Source organism: Phyllostomus discolor, chromosome 2, assembly GCF_004126475.2.
Source record: "Phyllostomus discolor isolate MPI-MPIP mPhyDis1 chromosome 2, mPhyDis1.pri.v3, whole genome shotgun sequence".
Classification (NCBI taxonomy): domain Eukaryota; kingdom Metazoa; phylum Chordata; class Mammalia; order Chiroptera; family Phyllostomidae; genus Phyllostomus; species Phyllostomus discolor.
In genome coordinates, this window is record NC_040904.2 from 166,223,758 (window position 1) to 166,241,502 (window position 17,745).

Genomic DNA, 17,745 nt, shown 5'->3' on the forward strand with positions numbered 1-17,745 from the left:
ACTTAGAAGTATGAATGGAGTTAAGAGAAACAGACTAAAAATTTTTATTTATGTAATGGAAAATATGTATACCAATGAATGAGTGCCAGGAGGGACTATAGAAAAATAACTACAGTAAATGAAATAGGAAGAAAATAAACAAATTATTTAAATAAGCAATTCACAACAAAAAATACAAATGGCCAATAAGAATCAAAAAGATATTTATTCTCATTTTCAACTAGATCAATGCAAGTTAACCAATGATATTATTATTCCATACCAATCAAACTGGCAAAGATTTAAGTCTGATAATACCAACTTTTGGCAAGGATGTAGAAAAATGAGATCTCACACTGTGGATGGAAAGGTAAGCTGGAGGTATATTCCTAGAAACTCTAGAATATAAGTATAAGGATGTTCTTTTGCTATTGTTTATAATAGTGAAAAAATAAAAATAATCTAAATGTCCATCAGTAGTGGCATATGTGTCAATGGAATACTTTGGAGCATTTAAAAATAAATGAGTTAGCCCTGGCTGGCTAGATCAGTTGGTTAAAACATCATCCCAATATGCCAAGATTGTGGTTTTGGTCTCTGGCCAGGGCACATACCAGAGGTAGCCAATGAATGCATAAATAAGGGAAATAACACAGTGATAATTTTCTTTCTTTTCCTCCCCCCTCTCTAAAATTCAATAAATAAAAAAAAATTAAATTAATTAATTACACACTTGAATATGGACAGCCCCCCACAATAAAGAATATAGAATTAACATTAATTGTGCCAATGTTGAGAAATCAGGAGTAAAAAAACAAAGGACCCAAAAGTGAAGAAAATCAAAGGGTAATGCTATAACTATCATTTGATTATCCTAATCTGCTAACTTTTTCCAAAAAATGTCTTGTCATTAAGTTTAATACGTGATCTGTTATTAAGCTACAATTTCTCACCTCATACAAATTCATTAAAATAAAACTTCTTTCAGCTTTACCAGTATTGATTGCAACAGTACTATCTTTTTAGCTTTTCCTATAGTTGTTGGGATTGTAACATTGTTTGATTCTACATTAATATCTACAATATCCTGAAAAATATTAAAATTAATTTTATGTTTTAGTTTTTAATTTTTATTTATTGATTTTAGAGAGAAAAGGAAGAAAGAGGGAGGGAAAGACAAAGAGAAGGAGGGAGAGAGGGAGAGAGAGAAAAACATCAATTTGTTTTTCCAGTTATTTAAGCATTCATTGGTTGTGTCTTGTATGTGCCCTGACCAGGGATCAAATCCACAACCTTGGCATACTGGGATGACTCTAACCAACTGAGCTACATAGCAAGAGCCTCATGTTTTAAAATTTCCCTTAAATGATAAGATTTTGTCCCACCATTTTTCCATAGTGAAGTTATTTCTTCATAAGGCCAAGAAGATGGTTCTAATAAATCAAAATAATTAAAATTCTTTGCTAATAGAAAACATAAATTCATTACTTTTTATTAACATATTCATAGGCAGAGCTTCACATTTATTTTTATTAAATGGAATGCTTTAAACTTACCTGACAAATCTTTAACATGAGAGTCATGCTTTCTAATACCAGTTCTAAATTTTACAAAGCTTGTATGGTACATTTGATTAATTTTTTTTACTTTCTATATGCGAAGGCATTTTGACTGCAATGCAACTGGAAATAATAAAAATTCTTCAAGAATGTTAATCATTAAAGCAAAGCCTTGCAAGAAATTAATGTTAGCTAATCCCTTTGCCAAACCAAAATAAAAAGAATGAGTAAAATGCATATATATGCATCATATACATAATCATATATTTATAAAATGAAGGATATGCCTGACACACAGAAGTGGCATTTTGTAAACTACATGTTGCCCATCTCAACCATAGTACTTGACCACTTTTAATAATTTCAGTTTCAAATTCTTTAGCTACAGTTTCTAGCTTAACTTCATTTTTATTGGATTGGTGATAAATTGAACAAATTCTACTCAGAATATTTTTAAACAATTGATTTATTTTATTTTAGATACTGAATTGCAATCAGTGATTTACACAGTGCCAAATGATGACTTCAGAAAAATTACCAACAAATTTGTAGTTCCCCCACTACTATATGAACACCATTAGAACAAAAATGCAATTAAGTTCACTTTTAAATATTCATTATCAAAGCCACGGTCATTTAAAGTAGACAATAATGTATTAGAAATATACCCTGTTGTGACTGATACCAATTCTTTTGAAGTAACAAATACCATTAACAGTACAGAAACTAATTTAACTGCATACTGGAGATTAATCACTAGATGCTTTTCTTTAAAATTATAGACACCTAATCAATTATAACACATATCTGGCATTCTCTTCTATGATATTCTAAAATATCTTTGCATAATTTTTCTTGCAATATATTCTGCTACTCTTATTGCACTGCATCATGTATGTAAACAACTCCCTATAGCGACTCCATTTTTCTCATTTAACTCTTTTGCCCCCTCACTATCAGACAAAGACCTATTATGTTTTATTAAACTATAAAGCGTATTAATGATACTCTTTATATCTGTGATAGAGTATCTATGATAGCCCTGGCCAGTATGGCTTAGTTGGTTGGGCCGTATTCCTGTATACCAAAAGGTTGTGGGTTCAATTCCCAGTCAGGACACATATCTAGGTTGTGGGTTCAATCCCCATTTGGCCTGAATGTGGAAGGCAACCAATTGATATTTCTCTTTCACATCGAAGTTTTTCTTTCTCTATCTCTAAAATCAATAAACATTTTAAAAAATAAAAGAACTTCTATGATAGCATTGATGTCTTTATTTAATTTATACACTAAATTGGAAATTGAGTCATTAATTGATTCCTCCAGCAACTCTTGAATTCTAGTAGTCTTTTTAAAAAATCATGTTCCCCACCCTGGCTGGTGTGGCTCAGTGGATTGAGTGCCAGCCTGTGAACCAAAGGCTCACCAGTTCCATTCCCAGTCAGGGCACATACCTGAGTTGCATGCCAGGTCCCCAGTAGGAGGCACGCAAGAGGCAACCACACAATGATGCTTCTCTCCCTCTTTCCTTCCTTTTCCCTATCTAAAAATAAATAAATAAATAAATAAAATCTTTAAAAATAAAAAATCATGTTCCCTAATTTTTTTTTTTTTGCAGGTTTGCCTGCTAGTTTTATCAGTACTATTTGGGTTACTAAATCCGCCCTCCATTCTTTGGGCCAATGGGTATGATTTTCTGCTGTCACTCCTAAATGCTGAACTGTCAAACAATCTTTACATCCATTCTTTTATTTCAAGCCATTTGTACTGTTCTGAAAATGATAACACTGTTTTTCATTCTAACAATCTGGAAGCACAAGGCTATCTATTTCTTCCTTTGATGAACATGATGGCTTTTCTTCAATGATTGGCCATTCAATGATTTTGAGATTTGTTTCCATTAGCATAGGTATCACACAATTTTTACTCCTATCATTATTTTCTGTGTCTATTTTAAAGTTCAGATTTTTAAAAAACAATAAATCACTGTTACTTTGGTATTTTAGGAATCTGAATCTGAAAAACAATTTCATTATATCAATAAATTCATGGTACTACTTGGGGGTTAACATAAAAATTGTGTTTATTATTATAATATGATTAGAATTTTTACCTTAAACATTGGGACTTTACTTGTTTAGCTATCGATTCTGAGATATGCTTTATGCAAATATGGTTGGTTTTTATTGTTTGTTTTTAATGGGGCTGATAACATTACACTGTCATAAACCAAGAACTGGTTTCTCTTTAAAAGTTTCATTTATTTATTTTTAAATGAGGGAAGGGAGGGGGAATGGGAAGGAGAAAGGGAGAGAAATATTGATGTGGGACAGAAACATCAATCGGTTGCCTCTCTTACATGCCCTGACCAGAGACCAAACCTGCAACCCAGGTGTGTACTCTGAACAAGTATCAAACCAGAGTCCTTTCACTTTGTGGGATGATGCCCAACCAACTAAGTCTCACTGGTCCAGGCAAGGTTCAGTTTTGGAAACTACTTTATACCCAGACAGTGGATGTTTCTCTTTGGTACAGAAGATTAATTGCTTTTCTTCTTTTGAACCTCACATACATATTGATTAATAGCTACCAAGAATGTTGACTATGAAGTACCATAGAAACTGATTTGGGAGGGGTATTAGATGTTTCTTTTTCATTTATATTTTAATTTTAATTTTTTATTATATTTTTTATTCTTTAAGAAATTTTTTTATTTCTTCAATTACAGTTGACATACATTATTATATTAGTTTCAGGTGTACAACCCAGTGATTTGACATTATTTAATTTACTAAGTGATCATCCTGACAAATCTCATACCCGGTGACACGATACATAGTTACTACAATATAACTGACTATATTCCATATGCTGTAGTTTACATCCCATGACTATTCTATAACTACCAATTTGTACTTCTTAATCCTTTCACCTTTTTCACACATCCCCCAACCACCCTCCCATCTGGCAAAATCAAAGTTTTCTGTATCTATCTATGAGTCTGTTTCTGTTTGCTTGCTCATACGTTTTTTTAAAATATTTTATTTATTATTTATTTTTAGAGAGGGAAGGGAGGGAGAGAGAGAGAGAGAAACATTAATGTGTGGTTGCTGGGGGCCGTGGCCTGCAACCCAGGCATGTACCCTGACTGGGAATCGAACCTGCGACACTTTGGTTCGCAGCCCACGCTCAATCTACTGAGCTATGACAGCCAGGCTCATATGTTTTCTTTAGATTCAATATTGTTGATAGATATGTATTTATTGCCATTTTATTATTTGTATTTTTATCTTTTTTTTCCTTCTTCTTAAAGAAGACCCTTTTTATATAATACTGGTTCGTGGTAATGAATTCCTTAAGCTTCTTCTGTCTGGGAAGCTCTTTATATGTCATTTGATTCTAAATGTTAGCTTTGCTGGATGTAGTAATCTTGGTTTTAGGTCCTTGTTTTTCATCACTTTGAATATTTCTTGCCACTCCCTTCAGGCCTGCAAAGTTTCTGTTGAGAAATCAGATGAGTTTTATCAGAAGACTAACTTCTTTTCTCTTGCTGCTTTTAAGATTCTTTGCCTTTAACTATGGCATTTTAATTATGATGTGTATTGGTGTGGTCCTCTTTGGATTCATCTTCTTTGGGACTCTCTGTACTTCTTTAATGTGTATGTCTATTTCCTTCATCAGATTAGAGCGGTTTTCTGTTATTATTTTTTCACATAGATTTTCAATTCCTTGCTCATTTTCTTCTTCTGGTACCCCACGATGCAAATGTGGGTACATTTGAAGTTGTCCCAAGGCTCCTTATACTATCTTCATTCTTTAGATTATTTTTTTAAAAACTGTATTGATTTTTTTTGAGAGGACAAGGAAGAGAGGGAAGATTTTTTGTTGCACTTATTTATGCATTCATTAATTGATTTATGTATGTGCCCTTACTAAGGATGGAACCCATAACTTTGGTGTATCAGGATGACATCTAACTAGCTAAACTACCTAGCCAGGACTGTATTCTTTTTTTGTTTTGCTATTTTGATTGGGTGTTTTCTGTTTCCTATCTTCCAAATCTCTGATTTGATCCTCTGCTTCATCTACTCCACTGTCGATTCCCTGTAATGTATTCTTCATTTCTGACTGGTTCCTTTTTATGTTTTCTGGGTCAGTTTTTGTGTTTCCTATCTCATTGTTGAAGTTCTAAGTTCACCTACTCTTCCCCTAAGGTCCTTCAGCATCCTTAGAACCATTGTTTTTTTTAATTCTGCATTTAGTAAATTGCTTGTTTCCATTTTGTTTTGTTTTGTTTTGAATTTTGTTCTGTTTTCATTTGGGGCATGTTTCTTTGTCACATTTTGGCAGCCTCCCTGTATTTGTTTCTATGTATGAGGTAGAGTTACTACATCTCCTGGGCTTGGTAGATTGGACTTATGTAGTTAGTGTCCTGTAGGGTTCAGTGTCACAGCCTCCCCATTCACCCGAGCTGGGAACTGCAGGTGAACCTTTCCCTACCATGTGGGCTGTGCACACTCTCCTATTGTAGTTGAACCTTGATTACTATTGGCAAATCACTAGGAGGGGTTTACCCCAAGCCAATTGGCTGCCAGGAGGCTGCAACAACTGACTGAGTGGGGGCTCCCCCCACAGAGCAGGCCCATCCCACAGACCAGGCTCACTTGAGTGGGGCTCTGGTGCCTGCTGAGTCTTTCCCTTGAGTGTATGGCTTGTAGAAGTGGTTGGGTGTTGCTTTGACATCATCTGAAACTGTCCACTAGGTGCACTGGCTCTGGGGCCTCCCAGGAGTTGCAGGCCTAGGTCAGCTGCTGCTTATATTCTGCCTGGGGCCACCCAGCAGGAGCTACAAAGTGATCTGCAGGTGGCTAATATTTGTGTTGGGCTTGGTGGTGTCCAGGAGAGTCTAAGCTGCAAACCAAGGCTGGTGCTACTAGTGCCAGTCTTAGGGCCACTTAGTGAGAGATATGGGGCACAAAGGCCAGATGCTGCTTGCCTGAGAAATTTTAGAAAAGTCTGAGGCATGAAGTATGTTTGCATGAAAAAGCCACTGGAAACAGTTTGGGTGGGCCCAAAAGTTGGGTGAAGCACGGTCTTGGAATCACCAGGACAGGGCGAACAGCTTTAGCCAGGTTGATGGAGATTCAGATATGGCACCCACCTGCCAGCTCTGTAGGAGGGGGTCAGAAAAGGAACAATAGACTCTGCCAGCACTTCTCTCTAGGAAAAACCTGCCCCTCCAGCTCTCACCTTGATGCCACATAATTCAGTTCTTCCCCACACGTCCCTGGTGCCTTTTGGGCTGCTGCTTCAGCACTAGAGTTCAGAGTGAGTGAATACAAGTAAGCCAGCATGAAGGTCTTTTAAGAGGAAAGCCTGGGACCTCCAGAAGTCCTTCATCTCACTCAACAGCAATTCATGCTGATTTTTACACCCACAAATTATGAAGACTTCTCTACCTGGCCCTGGAACCCTGGGCTGGAGGCCTGGTGTGGGGCTTGGACCCCTCGCTCCTCAGAGGGGACCTGTGGTTCCAAGACATCCCTCTTGATTTTTATCCACCACACATGGGTGTGGGCCCACCCATTCCACATCTCTGCCCCTCCTACTAATCTCCATGTGGCTTCTTTATATCCTTAATTGAAGGACTTCTGTTCAGCTAGATTTCAGGCACCTCTGGATAATGACTGATCTGTAGTTTAGTTGTAATTTTGATATGGTTGTGGGAGGATGTGAGTACTGCATTTACCTACACTGCCATCTTGACCAGAAGCCCAGAAATAGCATGAATTTTAAACTAAAATAGTTTTGTTGCTTTTTTTGTACCTATACCTTCAGTATGACTTGCTAGTTCTTTAAAAACCTATCAGTTTTGATTTTTTCCAACAATATTTCATAAAAATCAGACTATAAATAACACTTGATTATGATTTGAATCATCAAAAAAGACACATCCACCAAAGAAGTATAGTTCAGACATGGCTGTTGGTTGATATTTTTGTTTAAGTTAGCCAGTAAGACAAAAGTAAAACAATGAAAATGTATGTTGGAACGTCATTCATGAATTGGGTAATAGTTTTCAAATACTGTTAGAATTCTTCCTCAATTTTTTGTGCTACTTACAATGTCAGGCCATGTGACACAAAGTTTAACTCTACATTATCAATATTTTCTCCACAGCCTGTGCCTATTTTTGTAAATAAGGCTTTATGGGAACACAGCAACACACATTATAAATATAAGAGTTCCAAGTAGTTGTGACAAAGACTATACATATTGGAAAACCTGAAATATTTACTATTTGGTCATTTACAGAAAAAGTTGCAGGTAATTGGTCTAGAAAATCAATAAAACATAAACCAAGCTTGATTTGTAGCATTTGCCAATTTCCATGGTGTAAACATTCCTTTTGCAGCCAATTTTATACTACAAATGTGACATCTGTTAATAAAGAGTTGGGACGAAATACATATATTACACAGTATTTCCATCCTACAGATGGACAACCTCAAGAGCAAAGTTACTAGTAAAATTAAGATTAAAAAAGTGATGAATTTTGAGTATTTACCTGTTTTTAACATATTTTTTTAAAGATTTTATTCATCCATTTTTAGGGAGGGAAGGGAGGGGGGAAGAGAGAGAGAGAGAGAGAGAGAAATCAATGTGCGGTTGCTGGGGGCTATGGCCTGCAACCCAGGAATGTACCCTGGCTGGGAATCGAACCTGGGACACTTTAGTTCCCAGCCCGCGCTCAATCCACTGAGCTACGCCAGCCAGGGCTTGTTTTTAACATATTTAACTATAAGTTTATAAAATTTGACTTTTAATAGCAGTTATGCTTAGTAACTGGCTCAAAAATCCATGAAAAGTTATCAAGATAGCCTTGCAAACTGGTAAAAGCCAACTGTGTGTACTACTGACTCTGTTTTCTTTTTAGATTTTAATTACCGGTGTTTACTTTTAGAGGGAAATGAAGTAAGGGAGAAAAGCATCAACGTGTGAGAGATATATTGATCAGTTAGTTGCCTCTCACACGCCCCCAGCTGGAGATCTGGCCCACAACCCAGGCATGTCCCAAGACTGGGAATCCAGCCAGCGACCTTTTGGTTCACCGGCTGGCACTCAATACACTGAGCCACCGCAGCCAGCGCTACTAACTCTATTTTCAAAAGGGCGCTAAGGGAGGCTTTGGGAGAGCAAGTAATTAGCCTAAGTTGGTAAGTGACTGAGTCAAGATTCAAATATAGGTCCAAATCTATGACCCAGGTTAGGCTTCTTGGTGAATAAGGGCCATTGTTGACTTCTTTTTAAATTATAATTTATAGGGGGGATATATTGAGGTAACTTCACATACAAGGGAATGCATTTTCTTGATATTGCATACTGTCTTAACTGTGTGAAAGGTTAGAGCTGCTGGAGAACTTGGAGATTTGCCCTTGTCCAACCCCTTTACTTTACTAAGAGGAAATTCAGCTCTAGTGAGGTGAAGCGACTTGATGTCAAGCGGTTGAGATAGGATTGATTTATAGCTCTTTCCACCACACAGTACGGCTTACTCTAAAATACTCACCCTGCAATGAGCTTACCCCGAAATCACCAGGAACCTGGTAGGGGACTGGCCTAGTTGAGCCTAGGGCAAACCTCCCAGGCGCTGCTGAGTCAATTTGCGGTAACTCTGACTCAGAGAGTTAATTATTGTCAAACTAGAGAAGCACGAAGCCCAAGGCGGTTAAGATACGTGGATTCCTCTGCGAGCACCGTGGAGAATTAGACGCGGCCTCAGGAAAAGGAGCCCCGCCTCTCACACAGCCAACACAGCACGCCACGGAGCAACACCAGCAGCTGCGAAGGAACGGCACGCCGCGGGTAGCGCGCACGCTCGCCCCGAGGCCGCAAGGGAGGAGGGCTGGCGTGCGCGCCCTCGTGGAGGGGGCGGGGCTCGGGGCGGGGCTCTGAGTCGGACCGGGGCGGGGCCGCAGGAGCTGTAGGTGCTGCAGCTAGGTCGCGACAGGTGCGCGAGTCAGAGCGCCCGGGACCTGTAGCAGGGCTGGAAACAGTGCAGAAAAAGGACCGCTTTTAGTCAGGTAAGGGCCTTCTCTTTTCATATCCTCCACAGCCGGAGAGTGCGCGGAGACCTCGGCTTTCCTCCGCACCTTCTTTCTCCCGCGACTTCTGGGGCGTTGGGAGCACAAGAGGGATCCCCTTGCCCTAGAACGAGGGAGTGGAGGAACCGCTGATCCTCTGCTCTTTTCCTCACTTTTGGGTGCTGCCCTGGTACTGGAAGCAATTATATGGGGTTGAACCTTTGCTGCCTGAGGGCGGAAGCTGATAGGAACTCCTTTTTTTTTTTAATTTATAGATTTTTTTTTTTAGAGAGCCAGAGGAAGGGAGAGAGAGGGAGGAAGGGAGGGAAAGAGGGACGGAGGAAGGGAGAGAGAGAAAGAGAAACATGTATTTGTTGCTCTACTTGCTGATGCACTCATTGATTGTTTCTTGTATAAGCCCTGACCAGAGATGGAACCCCGCAACCTTGGCATATCAGGACATTCCAACCAATTGAGCTACCCGCCAGGGCAAGAACACTCCTTTTTAACTGTACATATATTTTTGGTGTGGTGGAAGAAGGTGGTAGTTCATCCAAATTCAATTTCCCAGGGAAATAGTATTATGATATTCAACTGCTCTTTTCACTTCTTCATTTTCAGCCATCCCCTTCCTCTTCTATTTTTCTGCCCTTCCATTCTGCCAGTTGAACTCTTTTTAAGACACTTATATCACTTATATCCTTTGGAGGTATGTCGAGACTATAGCAGTCCTTGCAGCTGGATGTATCATCCCTGAGTCGCCATCCTGTGTATATTGCTGGCATCTGTCACCAATGTACGTAGCTGTTAATATAAGGTAACCGTACACCCCTGGCTACACCTACTAAACTTGAAGTTGTAGGTGCTAGGAGTAAACCATCTGGCGCCCGTCCTTGCCTCCTTCTGGTGCTTACAACAGAGTTACAGAGTTTAGCTGATCCTGGTGAGAGATATTTGAACTACTATTGTCTTTCACTTAATTCCAGGTTTCAAAAAGCTGCCTAATCCAGATGGTTCTATCAACTTGACTTTTCTACTTAAGATACTCAGGGAGTTATCAGCCTTTAAGACAATGCCTCTATAGGGAAGAGGTCTTTTGCCTGAGATAGTCTTTCTTTTGCTCTTGATTTAAGTGGTTAAATGGAATACTTTTTATCTGCGTAGTTACTAATACTATTCACAAATGATATATATTTTAGGAACTGTGAAATAACACTTTCTTCTGAGGTCTGATATAGACACAAAAGAAAATGACCCTCAATAAACATTTCTTAGTTCCTGTGGAGTTATATCCTGGACGAAGGATGACCATGTTTTAGGTAGACCATAAGAAGTTATAGAGTTAGAAGAGATTATTTTAAATGAAAAAAGAAAAGGCATGTGTGCATATATATTTCCTTGTTTTCCACCAATAGAAAAACACATAACATGGCAATAGGTAATTCCTGTAAAAACGTGTTTGTTTTGGACAAAACACTTATTGAGTGCCTGCTGTTTTGTCAGTCCTACTGTGGATTCAAAGTTCCAAATGTCCCTACTATGAAAGAGCTTACAATCAAATGGGTTAGGCAGATCAGTGGGTACAATGTACAGTATTAGTGAGGTCAGTGTTATACTAGAGGTCAGCCCAGAGTGCTATGGGAGCATAGAGAATAGTTTATTTTTAATTCTGTCTTCTAGTTTTCCTTAAAAGCAAAACAGAGTAAACAACCACAATAGTAAAAAACCTTTAAGTAACAAGGTTCTCCTCACTTCATGAATGGTGTCATTCATATTTCTTATTTTGTGTTCTGTCAACATTAAGGCCTTTTGAAAATGGGATTAGGTCTTATTGTTAATCCCGTAGCAGTTCAGTAAATGGTTGGTGGAAATATTTTCACTGTTCTGTAACGGGCCTGGAAGTGTTGTTATCAGGCAGTCCCTGAACTGTAGAGCTACTGGGAAGAGAATAGAGTATTGGCAACATTAGTAAAGCAGTGCCATTTTGTAAAAATTGCTCCATTGTGTAACTTTGTTTAACTTGGTACATTGAAACTTTGTTCCAGACTCTGGTTAAAAGGTGGACCAGATTTCAACCTTCTAATAATCCTAAGAAGAGAAAACCTCAGAAGTGAAAACAATTCTATTAACAGCACATCTTGGTAACAGAGGATACTTATTCTTGCTAAGGTGTCCTCAAAATCTTTTTCTTTCTTTTTTTCTTTGGAGGTGGGGATAGGGTGGGTAGATGGGTGGAGAAGGAAAGGTCAGAAGTGTTAGGATTTTTGTAGAGTTTTGATGATCTGAAATCTGTAATTAATTATACAGATGGTGGTTGTGCTATTTGGTAATTTGAGCCATGGTATTTGTTGAAGATGTTTCTTTGACATTGCTTACCTACTTTCTTTCTGTTTACACTCTAGGAAAGTGGTCTCTACCAGGAATTTTTTGAAAGGCAGTAGGTATATTTGCATGTACTTACAATGGGAACCTAAAATGATTACATTGTTTTCTTACAATGTTTTCAGGTACAAAGTTCTTCAGCCTCACAGACAAAAAAAGAATGTTGAGAGTGCAAGAGATCATTAGACATATTTGCCATAAAAGGCCACCTAACCACAAATTGGGAGAATTTGTCATTATTCTCCCAATGAAACTAGTTTGACCATGAAACTAGTTTTCAGGCATTCTTAATTTCATACACTCAGAAATAGATTACTTTCATTTAGATTGGAATTGTACTCTTTCTGCAGATAGAAAAGTGTGTAACTTGGTTCTGAAGTCAGGAATTTCCATACAAAAAGACTGTTGGGTTTTTTAAAAGTTGCTATAGTCTTTCACTGCATTTTTTGATAGGAAGTTAAAGTACTTTATTTTGGATTGTGTACAGTAATCTACAGGTGATGTTAAATTACTTCACAGACTCTCAAGGTTCTTTAGTAACAAATGAGTGGTTGTAAATCGAGTAGTTTCTGCTTAATGATTGTAGAATTGAGATTCTATGGCAAATGGTACTCCTGGTAGGACCATACTGCTATGTTTATTCTGTGGCTGGATGTAAAGTCCTTGAGACTCAGTCAAGTTATTGAGCTTATGCAGGCCTCTTTTCATGAAAAGGGCAAAGTTTGACCCAACAGGCAATTCATTATTCAGCACATCAAGATATTTCTTTAAACTTGAAAATGTTTCCAAGACTTCACATGTCCAGTCTTAAGAACTTAATATGATACCATGACATTGTACATTCTTTTTCTTTTCTTTCAAACAAGTTCTTAACAATGCTACTCTAAAACTAAGAAGTTTCATATTTAGAAAAAAATTCAACTTTTTTGTACTTTTGACAACACGTGTGGAGCTATTTTTTCCCCTTATTTATCCTATAACATAGCTTACTATTTGGAGAACCTTGCTATCCCTCAAACATGTTTTTTCTTGCATGCCAAAGTATTGCCAATTTTTGTTTTGTTACCCATAGATCAGTAATCCTGATATACTTTTACTTGGTTCTAGATATCTACAATTTTTTTCTTTAATAAACTGAAATCAAGCAAATGGCCTAGGACTTCTTTTCCTCAAGGTCAGTTTTACTAAACAGGTAACATTTGCTTACATTTGGCTTCCACCTCCAGCACGGGAGGAGATCTGTCTGTCTATACACAGTACCCAGTGATTTCTCCATAATGGCCCTGTCACTGTCCTCCTCCTTACCACTTGGCAGCATTTGACCAAGAGGACAACTTTTCTGGTTCTTCCTTTCATTTGGCTTTCTTGATATGACTGTACCTAGTTCTCCATCTTCCACTTCCTCCTATGTCCTTCACTAACTCATAGTTCTCCATCAAACCACTTCCTCCTATGTCCTTCACTAACTCATAGTCGTTTTGCTCCTTAAACATGTGTGTTTGCTGTGGTCCTGTCTAGCATCTTATTCTCAATATACCCTCTCCTTGTACAATTTGATCTGCCTTAACACCTCCATGTGAGTGACTTGCAAATTTGTCTTTTTAGAAAACTTTTTTCATATTATATATATAAATTCTTGTTTTATTTGCATATATAAAACACACATACACATTTAGAAAATAAGTACACATACTAATTGTAGAAAACCTGGGAAAATAATTATAAAGAATATAAAATATTTCATAATCTGTTCCAGAGAGAAATATAATTTGGTGTATTTCCTTCTAGTCTTTTTTTTTAATTTAGTACACACCCTAACAAACACACAAGTAATTGGGCTCATAGTATTACAGTAGGTATAATTTTGTACCTCTTTTTTTTACTTTACATTATGTCATAATTTTTCATTGCATCAAAATCATTTGAACACAATTTAATGGATGTTTAATAATACCATATTGTATTGATGTTGCATAATTAAATTGTGCACTTGGGTATTTTGATTGTTACATTATTAATTACTGAAAAAGCTGAGGATAAGTTTATGCATAAATCTTTGTACAGATCACTCATTCTTTCCTTAGGTTAGATTCCTACAAGTTGAATTATGGGGTCAAAAGGCATGCAAATTTAAAAATATGAAACTGCTTCCAAATTACTTTTCATAAAGACCAGGCTGACATTCTCACCTGCAGGGATTTTGAGTGCCCATTTTAGTGGATTCTTTGTAACATTGAATATTATTTGTAATCTTTACTAATTTGATAAGCGTGATTTGATTGGTATTTTTTAATTATTCATGAGTGAACACTTTTCATACATTCATTTCAATTTCTTCTGTGAATTGTAATTTGTTTAATCCATTCTAATTTTTATTTGAGTCTTGACATTTTAATTATGTTGTTTTTCTTTCTGGAGTTTTTTCATTTATTTTGGTGGGGGGGAGTATAGTTTTTATTAGGCCAAATTCAATAAGTGGAGTGACAGAGTAGAAAGTGTACAAGAAGTTTAAATTGTGGTGTTTTAAATGCCCGTTGTTGTGAGGAGCCAGAGCTTGTGACTGATGAAACAGCATTGCAAAACGGGGAAGGTGATGGCCTGACAGTCAGGATTCCCACCTTGGGGCTGGAAACCAACCACTTAGGTTATCTTGGGTAAGTCATTCATCCTCTCTGAGCTTCATCTGTAAAATGAGAGGGCTAAGCTCCTGATCCCCAAATCCATACAACCTCTGTCCTGAAAGGATGACTTTTAATCGCTGCTCACTATCCATTCTGAAATTATATTCTCTCCCATTCCTGAAGCTTGACCCATTTTAGACATAGACTGAAGAAAGATTGGATGCAGTAAAGGCAGTGTCCACAGGGGTAGCAAGGCTTAATAGAGCCTGGTGGCAATTGTGCCCTTGGAACAATGGAAGTTGCAAAGATTGGTATTTTTTAGGCACTCCCACAGATTGGCAGTTGGAACTGGGTAAGGTCAGTCTGAAAAGCCCTGCTGATTTGTGTCACAAAGCACCATCACCTCTAGTGAATGGAGAGCAAGTCTTACTTATATGAGGTTGAACTTGCCAAGCCAAGTTATTTAACAACTCTCACTATTTTATTTTATTTAAAGGTTTTATTTATTTATTTTTAAAGAGAGGGGAAGAGAGGGAGAAAAATATCAATGTGTGGTTGCCTCTCACATGGTCCCCACTGGGGACCTGGCCTGCAGGTATGAGCCCTGGCATGAGCCCTGACTGGGAATCACTATTTTATACTAAAACTACCCTTAGTGTTTTCTTTGTGATTTCTGTAAACTCTTCATTTTAAGAATATCAATTCTTTGTTCTTTGGTCAAATGTTTAACTAGTGATTTGCCTTTGAATTTTGTACATGGTATATTGTTACTTACCTGTAGATCGTTTTCTTTGGGATTCCTTTTCTTGCTTTTATGCATAAAAGTCTTCTATCATCCAGAGATGGATTAAGTATTCACTTTGATTTGCTTTTAATTTTATAGTTTTACTTTTTATATTTAATTTTTAATTTGTCTTGAATTCACTTTGGATACCAAAGCAGTATGTGTAGTGCCTTTGTATATCTCTGAGCTTCAGATCTGCATTTCCAGCTACCTGGTAGACTACGTGGGTAGTATGTGTATTATTAGGTGCCTGTGTTTACCTAGTTTCCCTAAGGAGAAAGTTTGAAGTTGTCTTGAACACTTCAGTCCTTCTCTCCTCCCACATTGAATCACCAACATTGGTTGGTTCTGCCCCAGCGGTGATGATGCCTCTTTCATCAGTCTTCTAATTCAGATCCCCCTTTTTTGCCAGAGTCCCTGAGCAATCCTTAGAGTTGGCTTCAGTTTTTCCCTTTCAGTCCAGAGCTGTCATAAAAAAAATAAAACACTGATTTGCAAAGTATTGTTCCCTCAATTACTTGTTTCAGAATCACCTTGGGTGTTGGTTAAAAAGGTAGATTCCCAAGTGCTACTTAAATCTATGAATCAGCGTATCTGAGGGATGGGGCCTGGGAATCTGCAGTTTTAACAAGCACTTCAAGAGATTCACTTATACACTTAAGGGGAACCAGTGCCCAAGTCAATTAAGTCTGTTTCTCTGCATGCCATTCAAGACCCCCACTCCCACACCCTGACAGCTTATTTTTCCAGGCTTATCTCTCACATCACTAGCCACCCACCTGGCACTGGAGTTATACAATGATTCCCGGTTTCCTGGACCCACCCTGTCCTTTCCTGCCTCTGTGCCTTTGCTCATGCAGTTCCCACAGCCTTATTCTCCTCCCGCCCCCAACTCCTGATGAAATCCTTTTTCTTAAGAGGTCAAATAAAATGCTAGTTTAAAAAAAGAAAGCCTTTTCTGATTTATCTTATTTGAATCAGTGTCCCTCCTTAGCCTTCATTTAGCACTTTATTTTTACTTCTTTTTTTACCTCAATGCTGTCACTGTTTATGAACTATTGCCTCCTTAAAAGATTATAAGCCTTCTAAGTGAGAACCTTGCCCTTCCTTTTCATTTCATAGTCGTTATTCATATAATAAGCAATTAAATACATAGAGTACATGAAATATATCTCATCTTGCAAACGCTATTGTACAAGTGTTCAACTTCACATCACACTTAGAATAAAATTAAAATCTTTATCATTGCTTATAAATCCTTATTTAACCTGGCTGCCATGCATCTCTTTATCATCTCATACTTCTCATTCACTCCCTAGCCATATTTCTCCTGTTGCAGGGCCTTTGCATTTGCTGTATTCTCTGCCTGGAAAATTCCCCCATCTCTTCTCTTTACCTGGCTGGCTTCCTTTATCCTCCCCATCATTCAGGTTTCAGCTCAAATGTCATTCACTCAAAGAGGACTTCCCTGACCACTATCGAAAGCATCTGCTCCCTTTCCTACCCTTTTTGTATTTCCTTCACAGCGTTAATCACAGTATTTAACCATCCTGCTTCCATTGTAGAATGGAAGCTAACATGAGAGCAGAGACCTTGTCTGTCACTTTTAAGTTGTGTCTTTAGCAAAGAAAGGACTGCTTGACACATGGTAAGTGTTCAATAAATATTGGTCAAATAAATCAATAAGCCTTGAAGATAGACTTCTCATTTTAAACAATTCTTGTTTTGGTTCACAGTCCAAAGCTTTGTTGTTGTTGTTGTTGTTGTTGTTATTTTAATGGCCAACAGCTGAGGTAGTTCCATCAGGGTTCAAATCAGGTATCAGTCCCTGAGGGTTTCTGAAGGTAGCCCGACAAAGGTTTGGATACTGTGATAGGCAGGATTTGGTTCCATCCGAGTGCAGGTTTTCCAAGGTGTTCCCAGGATCCAGGCCACTATTTTACTACCTGTCAACATCTACTTCTATGGTTATTACTGCTAGCCAATACTAGTCTTTAACACTCATTACATTTTTAAAAGTGCATATAGCAAAACTGGCATCCAACTGACTAGAATCCTCCCACAACCAGTTTTCTTCTGCTTTCCTTCTCTAGAAGAAAAATAAGAAAGCCATGGAGAATCTTCAAGGAAAGTATATTTTTCATTATACTTACTGTGCACCCTGAAATAGGACAGTGTATCGATTAGAAAGATTTTCAGCAACAGCTTTAAACAGGGGTTTCTTGTTAACATCAGTTGAACCAGACAGTGTAACTGATCAGTTCTAATTATCTTCCTATTTCTCTTCATTTGGTAGCCTTATTTTTTAATTCAATTTTTTTCTTGAAACTAAACAT

The 17,745-nt window shown here is 37.7% G+C and overlaps 1 protein-coding gene and 1 long non-coding RNA gene across 4 annotated transcripts in view; one reads left to right on the forward strand and one right to left on the reverse strand.

Annotated features, from left to right (window-relative positions):
* Window positions 1-9,416, reverse strand: part of LOC118499089 — a 29,137-nt gene extending 19,721 nt beyond the window's left edge. Inside the window, exon 1 of one of the 2 annotated variants that reach the window (XR_004901599.1) lies at window positions 9,125-9,416. This is a non-coding gene — a long non-coding RNA (uncharacterized LOC118499089). The remainder of the gene's footprint in view (window positions 1-9,124) is intronic. The other variant, XR_004901598.1, reaches the window with a different exon arrangement.
* A 74-nt stretch (window positions 9,417-9,490) lies between these two features.
* The window catches only part of LIMA1 (LIM domain and actin binding 1), an 80,501-nt gene continuing 72,246 nt past the window's right edge, over window positions 9,491-17,745 (forward strand). The window contains exon 1 of one of the 2 annotated variants that reach the window (XM_028533450.2): window positions 9,491-9,622. The gene's annotated coding sequence lies outside the window, so the exon portion shown is untranslated. The remainder of the gene's footprint in view (window positions 9,623-17,745) is intronic. The other variant, XM_028533451.2, reaches the window with a different exon arrangement.